This window comes from Mixophyes fleayi, chromosome 4, assembly GCF_038048845.1.
Source record: "Mixophyes fleayi isolate aMixFle1 chromosome 4, aMixFle1.hap1, whole genome shotgun sequence".
NCBI lineage: Eukaryota > Metazoa > Chordata > Amphibia > Anura > Limnodynastidae > Mixophyes > Mixophyes fleayi.
This window is the reverse complement of record NC_134405.1, coordinates 279,413,159-279,426,709: the sequence shown is the minus strand read 5'-3', so window position 1 is coordinate 279,426,709 and position 13,551 is coordinate 279,413,159. Positions and strand designations below refer to the sequence as shown.

The 13,551-nt window shown below is 35.2% G+C and overlaps 1 long non-coding RNA gene across 1 annotated transcript; it reads right to left on the bottom strand.

Moving 5' to 3' along the window:
* Positions 1–411: 411 nt before the first annotated feature.
* LOC142152789 (uncharacterized) lies at positions 412–9,882 on the bottom strand. Its single transcript, XR_012691396.1, has 3 exons — positions 9,644–9,882; positions 6,081–6,256; positions 412–2,129 (listed from the first exon to the last, which is right to left on the bottom strand). It is a non-coding gene; the product is annotated as an uncharacterized LOC142152789 (long non-coding RNA).
* Between the last annotated feature and the right edge of the window lie 3,669 nt (positions 9,883–13,551).

Genomic DNA, 13,551 nt, shown 5'->3' with positions numbered 1-13,551 from the left:
GATTACAGAAACAATAAATCTGAAGGTCATATACAATGTATTCCCAACTTTCCCTTTCTCCTTTGTCACATATTTAAATCCCTCCTTTCTCTGCCATATATTTTAGGTTTACACACATCCATTGTCACATATTTTAATCCCCACTGCTACTATTACCTTACTTTGATGTCCAGAAGAGGAAGGTTCCAGAGGGCTGCTATTCACAGCAGCTCACACTGAAGCTCCACATGGAGGAAAGGAGACAGTGGGCCTGAGTCATTAAGGCAAAAAAGGAGTAAATGTTCTCTGGGACAAACCATGTTACAACTTAAGGGGTGCAAATTAGTTTATTATTTTGCACATAAGTTAAATACTGGCTGTTTTTTCATCTAGCACACAAATACTTGTTAGCTTTAATATTACACTGAAATTTAAAGTTGATCTAGGACATGTCCTACCCCAAGTATAAATCTGTCCCAACATTTTAAATTTACCTCCCCCTCCAATGCAACATGGTTTTGCCCAAGTGCAAATGTTACTCCTTTTTTATGCTTTGCTCTCCTTAATGACTCAGGCCCAGTGTCTGCAACGTTACTTACCAATGATGACATCACCCGTGCTCTGAACAAACTCCTTCCTCCCACATGGAGCTACCTGCGCAGGCCTCTGACCCTTCACCACCACTGGACAGCAACACAAGTTAAAAGAGCAGTAAAAGCAGTAACACTGTTATAATAAAAAGACATGCAGCCTTTTATTATAGCAGTACTACTTTGAAACCAGGATGTTGTCCATTCATAGGTCCTACTAGCCTAAATACTATTTTGAAATAACCCAAATACAAGATTTCAAAGTTTGCATTACTGCTCAATAAAACCTGAATGTACATTACTACCTACCAGTAGGTAGTAATGTACATTCAGAATATTGCATAATAAACTGATGGAAAGCAGTACAACTTTTATGCAGGTATGGAGTTTTGATTATATTGGAGTATCATAGCCCACAACTAACACACCATTGCCTGACCTTTTTAGGAGCTTGTGTAAAATGGTGTCATGTGGTATTGTTACACCCAGGAGCGTTAGGAGTAAGTATTTGGGATAACACTATTTTGTTGAAAGCAATTATGGAAAGAATGTCCTTATTATTTGCCACATAATGCCCATAAAATAAAATTGTATATATTCTAGTAAGCTGCCACAAGAAAACAGTGTATGTCCTAAAACACTATATAAAAAACTAAGAGATAAAACAGTTACTCCCAGTGAAACTGGAAAATCACCAAACCATAAATATTTGTCAGGTCATGAAGTGAGTGAAAAGCCTCTGGGTATAAAGTGATAAACTTTTTATAGCATATGTAAAGAGAGAGGACACACTAATGAACAATGAGATGCAAAAAAGTTGTAATAAAATGTGAACACAAAACAAAAAAATAACTAAATTGGAAAGCTCTCATACACAGGAAACTGAACTCACACAAAACCCTAGTTGTCAACCAAAGGCATACTAAAGAAATGGACCTGGGGTCCCCCTGCAAAAGCCCCAACCAGCACCAGGCTGACAGCCAGGGATGTTGTCACTACAACAGGGAAACCCACAGCATAGGACTCCCTTTCATAGTAGTACAGAGCCCTAGCCTATTCAGTAGTGAGCTGAATTCCCTAGGGGTAAGCAAAAAATAATAAAAAAAACTGCAGGCCTCCCATAGGAAACAGAAACAGCCCACCACTGATAGCACTGGGAATCCTCCAACACCCCTGGACTGTGGGTATTGAGAGTAATAATACAGCAGCATAGAATCTGAAGTTTCAATAAAGCAGTACAGTCAGAAGTTTAATTGTATAAAACGGTCAAAAGTTTATTTTCCTGAATTAATACAGATGTGTCCACTAAAATATATTTTCTCAGTCAGTACACAAAGTCAATCTAATGTTGGACAATTCAAATGTAATATTTGGAGAAACTTAACAATGAAAGAATGTGGCAGTCAGAATACTGAAAACATCATCAATAGCCATGTTTTTAATCTTATTTATTGACAAAAAGATTGATTAGTTATACAAAGATCTCTTCAAATGTATCCATGGAGAGGTGTTCACATATGATCCCATAGCAGTCCCCTGAATTTGTTTGTAAAAGGTATCCTGAAACCAAAAATAATTCCTAGTTAGAAGAATCCTCAACAATTCACAAATAAATATGTATTGAAAATTAGAAGTCATAATGGCAGTAGCTATCTACATAACCCCACCATAAACAGAAACTTGATCTTACCAAGCACCTAAAGAAACATCATGGCATCTCTCAGATATGAACACAGGGTTGCAATGAACACATTTATATAGCAGTGTAAATAAAGACTTCATAGTGGTCACAAAAGACCTACTAGGTGGAGTTTACAATGATTTATGAAATGTTAGAAGTATGTAGAATGCAGAAGTTCTACGGTGTTTTTGCTGAAGAAAGTCAAAACATTTACCACCAATAACACCAGATTATGTTGCCCAAAGAAAAGAAAATGAGGTCAGAGGGTAATATGTATAAATATCTGGAAAATACACATAATACGCTTTTGTCCATAATGACCACAGCTCCCTTTTTATCCACTGGTTTGCTTTCTACTCCTATAAAGCATCAGGCTCAACTCTATTAAAATCACAACGAAAACCAGAAATGTTAACACTGTAAAATATTTTCTGTAAGTAAACACCATTATGCTTTACTTTTCAAAATAAGTGTTATAAGCATTATTCTGTTCAGGTAGAGAAGGTCAGGACAGTAATACATAACCAAAACAATCATAACTGTATCAGTAAAGACATTTGGAAGCAAAGCCTCAAATTTATGTTTAAATTTTAGATTATGGAATAATCGTTGAAGATCAATGTCTAGTTCAAGGAACTGTGGAAAGTTGGTGGTACTTTACTTTCAAAGATTTTGTCAGTTTATCAGGTCTTTAAAATGTAACTAAACATGTACTTCAAACAATAAATACATCAGAAAGTTATGCGTGCATATGTTTATCTTTAAGCATGAGTGCAACAGGTCATCTTTTAACTCCTTGTTTTGCATGCTGCCCTTTCTTCACTGGCATGCACAACAGCATGTAATTACCAGGAGTCACTAGAGCTTATTATCAATATGTAATTCAGATCTCTGAACCAATCACTCTAAATAGTAATTTGAACAACAGATATGTGAACAGATAGTATTATTACTATAATACCAGAACCCCTTCAGAAAATTACAAGATTTGTAACCTCCCCTTCATCAATTAATACATTCAGCATAGGCAACTTAAATTATTACTATGTGGGATGTTCTGGAGCAGAACATGTTTTACTGGCATGAAGTGGCCATGCTGGAAGGCCTAATAATGTAGAGTGCATTAGTCATGTTACTAAAGGCTCTCCCAAAACAGCAAGGTGTCCATTACTTAGACATGTTAACATATAAATGGTACTATTCACTTAAAAATGCAAATGTAGGGTGCTGTCAGATGGATGCTTTAAAGGCTAACTCTTGTCCATTCTTAGTGCTCAATTGATCCCATTCTGACAGAATGAAGTTAGGGAAAGAGTTTTCCCTCCAGGCACATTGAAGCAATTAAGTTCTGAAGAGGATGCAAGAAACCTTTTCAGAGCACAAGCCCTCACGTGTAACAGTGGAGAAACAATCCCCTTCACTTCAATGCATCAGCAAGGGGGATATTGTGTGCTATATGCCAGTGAGTTTCTAGCAGGAAAAACAGCTGTAATTCAAACATATCTATCCATATCTCCCTCTCTCTATCTCCAACATTATATATATATATATATATATATATATATATATATATATATATATATATATATATACATATCCCTCTATGTATAAAAATCTAATTTACTTGTAGTTACCATTAGAAATGCAAGTTTAAATTATATGTATCATAATTACATAAAAATAATAACATGCCTTATAAAAACATGTTAGAAAGCAAGTGTTTTTTTTTTTTTGCAAGATTCTGTTAAAGGTATTCTAACTTTATATTCACTTTTCTATAATAGATTAGTAAAATACAAAGTTACACATTTTTCTGTACAGTTGCACTGGGGTATGCAAACTGTTTATGCTATGGCAAACTAATCATCACTTACAATAATGGTTCTCAAACCGGGTGATGGGGCTCCTCCATTTATGACCTAATTTTAAGTGAGTCCTAATACAGTACTTACAGTACATAGCATAAAAGACACAATATTATTAAACACTTCTGTATTAAAACGGGAAATCCTGTAACATCAAGACATTGATTCGTGGGCAGATCATATAGGTTTGAGTCTAAGGCAGCACATCAGAGGCGGGGGAAGGAAATGACAACAGCTGTAATATGTAGACCGGTGTTTCCCAAACCCAGTCCTCATGAACCCCTAACGGTGCAGGTTTTCCAGATCACAAGTTAAATTAGTGCAACCTGTGGATCTTTCAAAATGTGTTAGTTAGTAATAAATACACCTGTGCTCCTGCAAAGAGATATGGAAAACAAGCACTGTTAGGGGTCCCTGAGGACTGGGTTTGGGAAACACTGATGTAGACTATGCCATTGCAATCACTTCCCAAACAGGGTGGGATCTCCTGCACAAGTTGTGAGGGGTAGATTTATTAAAAGATTTACAAAGGAAAATTGGAGGTGATGCCCATAGCAACCAATCAGAAATCATATCAAGAATCAAACTGGTTGCTATGGGCAACACCTCCACATTTCCTATTTAGAAGTTTTAGTCATTCTACTGCATGTTGTTACCTTAATACTATCCCCCCAAAGGTAAGCTCTCCATCCTGAAGTAAGGAGACTGCAGCAGGGAGCAGATAAGTTGAGAGTTGAAATGATTGCATCTTTGTTTAGTATTTATATTGAATATAATTTATCACCAAGTTAATTGTAAATAGGCTTTTTTTAAACAGATGTATATTATTTTTTACATTGTGTTTATTAATTTTAATTGAATTGGGTTTTTTTCCGCATAGAATTTAGCCATTTTAAATGGGGCAGGCAATGGTGCACACCCACTACCAAGGTAATAATAGCATCATAAGGAATTCCATGTTGGAAAACTGATGGGAGGTGCAAAGGAGAAATGAATCTGATCTTATCCAACATGGCTGTTTCAGTACATGCCACACTCAGATGTTGACAGCTATATCAGACAATTGTTTCTATAACACAATGTGGGTAGCCATTAAATAAACGTGATTCAAGGTATATAATCCAATAAAAAAAAATTGGATCACTACTGGGTATATTGGTCAATCCGATAGATACAACTATCAAGCTGCATGTGTAATCATTTTCAGCTAGATCACTTCTGGCAGCTAAGAGCAGCCAGAAGTGCACTGGCTGCTCTTAGCTGCAACTTGTGGCCAAAACTGGACAACGATCATGTTGCCTGGGTCAAATTACAGTATAAATCTGTGTGTGGCCAGCTTAACAGATCAATGTAAACTGCACAAAGTATTAACTGCCCTGTATGCTAGTAACAGATCAATTTTTAAATGGACCTCGTGGGACCTGTGTAGACCTTTAGTTTCCACACAGTTTAAAAAAAGTAAATAGAAAGATGTGAAATAGAAACTTTTTTTTGTAAATTTCTAACTTCTGGATAAATCATTTGATGTCTAATACACAAATAAGCACAATTATGGGTGTGACAACATCATTTGTAGGGTTCAAACTATGCAGAAAGCATGGGATGTATAGGATCTCCATGCATAGTACTATCAATATATCAAATACCTGCGATCAAGCCTCCTATGTATGAAGATAATGAAAAACACTGAACTGACATAAGTTCCATGCCAAAAGTGTAATAAACAAAAATAGACGTTAAATAAGCATATATCATAATGAATTAACTTTTCAAAATTAATTCATAGCCTAAAAACAACTAGATAATTCTGTATAGAAACTTATATTTCTAACAATCAATTGTCTAAATATAGTTCAGAGAAATGCACAATTCCTATATAACAGTCATTTTGCAAAACGCCTATGTGCTGTGCCACAAAGAAAAACCACTGTCCTAATAAGTAGTATGTAGACGTTTATACATCACCAGTTGTGTTCCACTTGTAGGATGGACCACTGAGTCATCATCCGATAGCCAGTAATGGGCGAGTCCCCTCCTGCGGATGTTTATACTTGCAATCAGATAAAATAATTATTGTTGTTATCTAGAAAGTCAGGGCTCACTCTCATATATGCCTTTAGAAGACAATGGCTGGAAAGAACCTATAAGAAATTATTAATATTTTTTTATTCGCTTTTCAGTCATAGCTGAAAGACATATTAACAGAGCGTGGGTTTGAACAAGCCTTTAAAGTGCCCAATGCCCATAATATACTTCACACATATTGTAATTTCAGTCAGTGACAAGCGTTTTGAGCGAATGCCCTTTTTCAAACCAACAGATATGCTAAGCACTGTCTCCCAGTTAGTGTTATTCTTTATATTAAATCAAAAGGGATCTAGGGAATTTAATAGACACTGAAACTGTGAACAACCATGACAAAATGCAAATATCCCTAAACTCAGAACTAAATGATTACATTTTGGAGTAAATACAAAGCGCTGTATCAAGCATACAAGCATCATTTTCCAGGCCTGTAACCAGCAGATGAGAATTTCTCTTTAGAATCATTTTAAAGATATGGAGACACGACTTATGTGCATCTTAGGAGACTTTCTAAAGTGCCAAAGTGTTTCAATTCTATTCAATTAAATTAAAAAGAAGTTTGTCTGAATGTAACTTTTCAATACTAAGTTTCAACGTGAGCCAGTTGTTGGGTAAAGTATAAGAGTTTCAAAAACAGTACACATGACAGTGCTAACCACCAATATCTGATTGTTTTTATAAACTTTTATCAAAATGATATAAATGTATATTTAAACATAACCTTGAGAAGATTATTGTGGCTAACTAAGTTGTGTAAATAAAATTTAGTACAATAAAGTTAGGTTTTACTGTTGAAGCTGCAGTGATTTTTAATGGTCACTGCTGCAAACAACAAGTTACATTAATGAAAACAATCACAAAGAAATACTGGACAAAAACAGAATAGTTGAAAAGTTGTGTGTGAAATTGTACTATTTTTTGTACTGACAGTTTTTATAAATGTCCCCCAAAGAGTATATTGCACTTGTCCTACATCAGGGAAGTGTCATGCTTTTCTTATTTACCTATTTGTAAATTTGGTGCTGCAGATTATCCTCATCTCTTTTTTTATGGCAAGATACTAGCAATACAGGAAATGTCACATTTCAAATTTCAGGCACACATTGCAATACAGATTACTGCAAAAACATGATTTATCATTATCATATTATAAATACCCTTTAATGTACTCTAATTAGCTAATAGTAACATTAAGCACAGAAAACCTGAACACATAAATGAATAATGTAAAATAAAACAAAGAGAAAAACATTAACTTGAATTGTTATTAACTTTAACATTGACAACAGACTGCCACATTTTTAATAGCATGAAACATAAAAAAAATACTTTCATTATTGAGCAACCTATTCATTGGTCTGTTACAGAATCCATGACTCTTGTATACTTACAGAACAGTCTGCTTTCTTATTTAATTACAGTACATAGATTTAAAATGTTAACATTTTCAAACATATATTTTAATTAAAAATACAAATAACATTCAAAAGACCTTTCATTTTTGTATTATATCATTTTTCAATACTTACATAAAGATGTGCAGTTAACTACATGTAAAATGAAAATGTATAAGCTACCGGCCATGCATTTTGGAAGCACTATATTCAACACATGATGAATGTTTGAAAGGTCATGAAGGATGGAGGTGGTTTTTACAGATATTTATGGTCCGTCTCCATGTGCGTTATGCGATTTTACCATTCATTTTACATGTACCTCGGTGACAAAGGTCCTTATGGTTATCTCCATATAGTGAACAAAATGAAGGATCGATCGTAAGCCAAAAGCCATAGCCAATTATGTAAGGGATTGTACCCAGTCAAATCCACACCTCAATTTTGTTCTATCCATTATGGACCTAGAGATGCCTATAGTATAGTGATAGGCAACATACTACCCTAGGGCCATATGCCATCCTCCGACCCTTCATCTGTGCGCCCAGCTCATTCCTGGTTTATTGTCAGATTTCTTTGTTATAGCTTGTATAAAATGTCTGCCGATATGTAATTAGTCTCTTTCTTTGATTAAAGGTATTGTTTGAAAAATGTTTCAGGTTGCCTATCACTGCTATAGTACCTACTACATGGATTTGAGGTCACTACTTCATGATCAGTTTACAGTTTTTTAATGGAACACATCTTAGGCGCAGACTCACCAGCTTGCACATTTAGCTCCTTAGAGACCTATGCCAAGACAGATGTTTTTACTGTTAAACAACATTTTTTATTATGCTATTGCTGTTGTATAGATAATTCCCTAGAATGGTTAAACATTATGTATATTGAAGAGTTTGTTCACATAGGGCGTGAGTCATTAAGAAAAGTAATGAGAAGAAGATGTTCTCTGGGACAAACCATGTTACAAGGCAAGGGGTGCAAATTAGCTTATTATTTTGCATGCAAAATAAATACTGGCTGTTTTTTTTCATTTAGCACACAAATACTTGATAGCTTTAGTTTTACTCTAAAATTTAAAGTTGATCTGGACATGCCCTATCCCAACTATAAATCTGTCCCCACATTTTAAATTTACCCCCTTCCCCCCCTCCAATGCAACATGATTTTGCCCAGGTGCAAAGTTACTCCTTTTTTATGCTTTGCTCTCCTTAATGACTCTTGCCCATTGGCTGCCATCAATTGAGACATTCTAAAACCATTAAAGAAACTTATAGAAACATAGCAAAAACAAGTTACAATAAACTACATATAGGCCAGTTCAATATTTGTGTTAACTCGGTTTTATTCAAATAGCAAAGCAAGCATGAAAGGGCTGACAAGCTAAAGCAGTTATTGATTTTTATCTGAATAAGCAGGGACTAGGAGCACACATGCATGAAAAGGCCATAGCCAGAATACTGCAGATACAATGCATGTTTAAATTGCCAGATGCATATTTACAAAGCGATAAGTGATTATTTATTCATATTTCCCAATCTAATAAACAAACACAATTTGAAGTAAAATAAGTCCTAACACACTCAAACCAAGCCCACAATCCAGTGAAGTCACATCTGCTGTATGATAAAGTCAGGGCCCATTTGGGGCCAAAATTGGCACTATTGGGAAGCATATGTAGTTTGTGATGTTATCTTCCCTGCAGAAAGAGTCAGAAATGCACTTCGCACAGAGCAATTGTTTCAGAGCGACTCGCTATATGTAAACATATATCAATCAAATTAATGATAGCAGCAGCTCACTGTCATCAATTGACCTCTGCTATATCTCTGGGGATACAGAAAATAAGCCAGGAACTATTTTTTATTTAATCGGGGAGCTGTATTATCTAATGCATGTCATTATTAACAGAACTATCCTGACATGAATCTACTTACTGATTTTAGATACTATTAGATCCCGTTTGCATTGGATCTATAAGTGATGAACATAGAGGAAATCTAATGGAAGTTTCAAGTGACTAATCAAAGTCTCACTTGGAAAACATACCTTGGTTTGGGGGGTTTTCATATAACTAGATCAGACCTTGAGTAAAATCCACATATTTTCCACCCCTATATTCCGAAGAATTAGACAAATAAAGGAATCCCCAAAAATGACAGTGAGATCAAAGTATGCACAAATAACAATGTAGAAGGTAATTGTCAGTGCTTCCCTATAAAAAGAATTTAAAAAGTAAATATTGTAATGCGCTAATCAAATGAAAGCCATATATGTATTGTGTAAAACATTTTTAAATAAAATAAAAAATAAATTCGTTATAGTTATTTCAAGAGAAATCCATGCATCCATAACATGTTAAAAAGTTTCACGTTACTGAAGCAAAACTTCACATAAGAAACTTCATTAAATGCATAGTACTTTATAGTAATTAAATATTTTTTCCCCATCAAAATTTACATTTTCAGCAACAGCTAAAAATAGAAAAGGGATTTACATAAATTAATTCTTTAAAATAAATTATTTTTTATATAGATTAGTAAAATGTTTATTTGTTCCGCCAAATATTCACCACGTTCCACATTTCAACGCATTTTGAACTTTTCGTGGGCACAGCTCGGTCTTTAGTGTCCCAAGTCCAAAGCAACCATGCCACACAGCAGAATGAATTGAGCGTCATCAAACAAGCTCTATTCATTCCACGTAATGTGAATTTGCAAATACAGTGTGAAATGGCAAAACAAAAGTGTACCTTAGATTATCGCCTTCACACTGGCCTTGGAAAGGGCGGGGTACGGCATATCGATGCAGAGTACCCCAACAAGACTTATCCCAACATGAGGACTCAGAAGGGCTCCTTCCCGACCATCAGTGATGACGACTCTTCAAAGCGACTTCAGCCAATCACGATCAAGTAAAAAGCCAGCTCCACTTCATGACGTCATTCACCATGGCCACAGTATTATCGCTATTGTTAAGGGGGTAATGCAAGTATGTGCCCATGTACTTACATTACCCCCTTAACAGCGATAATTCCTTTGCAATGGTGAATGACGTCATGAAGTGGAGCCGGCTTCTTACTTGATCGTGATTGGGTGAAGTCGCTTTGAAGAGTCGTCATCGCTGATGGTCGGGAAGGAGCCCTTCGGAGTCCTCATGTCGGGATAAGTCTTGTGGGGTTAGTCTGCATCAATATGCTGACTACCACCGCTTGGAAATGGCCTGTTCTGCCACTAAACTCTATTTGCATCATATTTTGTCACAATTTCACTCAGCTCTACTTTTTTTATTTACAGGAAATTGGTTGGTAATATTTCTGCTTGGTAAAGACAATTCATATACATGTTAAGGCCTTTGTGAAACATATTACTTTGCATCTACCACTGTATAAATTATCATGTAGTAGAAAATATACAGGTAAGTTAATGTTTGGCACCAATGTAAAGGGTATCAACCAATCAGTGCACATATTATCCGTCATCATTAACATGAGTCTATGCTTAGTCCATGGTCTTCTACTTGACAAAATTAAATCATATCAACCTCAGAACAGGGCATTTTGGCGTTCACAATAAGAATGCTGCAACTGTACATATAACAACATACACCACATCCAAAAATATTTACATACTACACAAAGTACAGTTGCAGAAATAGGTCACATGGTATTAGACCATCAAATTACACAATGGTAACCATTTAAAATTTCAAGGCTGATTTCCGGACATTATTCTACTAGTAATGCCTGGAAATCAGCCAATCAGGTTTGAGAGATGAATACAATATAATCTGTTTAGCTTATAATATGCAATAATGTATTCTTCTGGCATTGCAGATAGGTACAGGTACAAATAAGTGTTACAAATCTAAATGTTAAGAAAAACAACCCAGAACAGTGTTTTTCATGCATTCAAAAGATACCATGCTATTGAATAAAAACGCACATGAAAACGAAAAAAAAACCACACTGGACTTTACAAAAAGCTATAGTGTGAACATGGTCCATTATACATAATGGGCCTGGTTCATTAAGGAAAGTAAAGCAAATAAAGGAGTAACTTTGCACCTTAGCAAAACCATGTTGCATTGGAGGGGAGAAATAAATGTAAAATGTGGAAACAGATTTATAGTTGGGGTAGGGCATGTCCTACATCAACATTAAATATCAGTGTTATACTAAAGCTATCAATTATTTGTGTTACATGAAAAAAAAACAGCCAGTATTTTGCTTATGTGCAAAATAAACTAATTTGTAACCCTTACATTGTAACATGGTTTGTCCAGGAGCAAGTTCCTGCTTTTTTCCCCCTTTGCTTTCCTTAATAAAACAGACTCAGTTTGTTTTTAGCGTATAAAACGGATTAAAAAAAATAATTTTATATTCTTAATCATATACTGTCTACATTCAGACACAAACATTAACGCATCAAAGAAAATATACACTGTTGATGTTTTTTTTTATTTTAATCTCACTGCATCTAATAGACCCCCCCAAAAAACAAACATTTTTTTATACTCTCAGGCCTATAGTTTTTTCACGCTAGGTAAAATTCTTTTTTGAACAGAACACATATCAACTGCTTTTCCGGTTGAGGATTTCACAATAGAAGGGACAGGCATCTACAAATGGTGTATATGTGCTAGCCCCCTGAAGACAAGAGATATTTATACTGTAGGGACTGTTAGATACACTCTGGGGCATATTCAATTGTTGGCGGAAAACGCCGAAAATCTCGCGGTCCGCGCATTATTATGATAATAGTGCGCGGAAAAAACGTTAGTACGGTAGTTTTCTCGCTGGATTTCAGCTCGCGGCTCAGGGAGCTGCGAGCTGAAATCCAGGTAACTACTACCGTAATAACGGTAACGGTAGTAGTTTTAACGCGCTGCGGAAACGGCACAATTGAATATGCCCCTCTGTTTTTTTAGGTACGACTACCTGAAAAACAGTATTCACAAAAAACCCTTTGAGTAGCTTCCACTACTCCTCATTTGCAAAGGAAACCATTTACCCCTGAAAGCTAGGTGTCACCAGAGACCTTCAGAACACCTGTTTGACAAGCTTGAAGAGTGGGTTGTTTAAATGGCTCAGGACACCAGACTAGGCAAAAACATAGAAAAATAAATACATCTAAAACTCCATGATTCTACAATCTCAAAATTTGTGGATTGTGGTCGGTCATGCTGATTGACAGAACACAGTGCAAAGTAAGCTGTAAGATACATAGGAAGTAAGCAGTACTGTGCTTTATGATACCAAATAAAAAGTGTATGATAGCAGTAAAAGCTTCACGTTGGTCATTATTCAAAAGGGGTTTTCCATCTTCAGACAACCAACTGGCTTGTATATGTCATCTTAAAACTTTTACCAAATATTTTCTATAGTTTTCGATCTTATCTTTATATCATCAGGAATGTATTTTATTAAATTCTGCCTAATTCAAAAAGCACAACAGAACATAGCAAACACAACTAAACATTAATTTCTGACAATATAAAGTCATGGCTGAAAAAGCTAAATAAAAAAATAAAAAATAGCTATGGGCTTGCCAAGAGTTGCCATAGGTCACGTTCAAACAAATTAATCTGAAAAGGTGTGCATACACTTTAAGAGATACATGCAAAAAGGTAAAGGAGAGAATACAAAACCTGATGTAATATATATAGCACCTAACAGGGCTGCTCATTTCTTATACTTGCCTGCTTAATACAAAAATAGACAAAATTAAAAACATTTTGCAAATGATTTAACAGTACATTTTGAATAAAAATCCATCATCATTTATCTTTTTGGTTTAACAGTTGGTTTAGCTCCTTTACATACACCCTTAAATTGTATAAATATGTAGTCTTGTGAAATAAATGCTAAATGTTGGAGGGAAAAAATAAAGTTATCAAGTACATACTTACTGCAAATAAATTATAGGGTAAATGGTAAAAATCACAAATTAACAAAA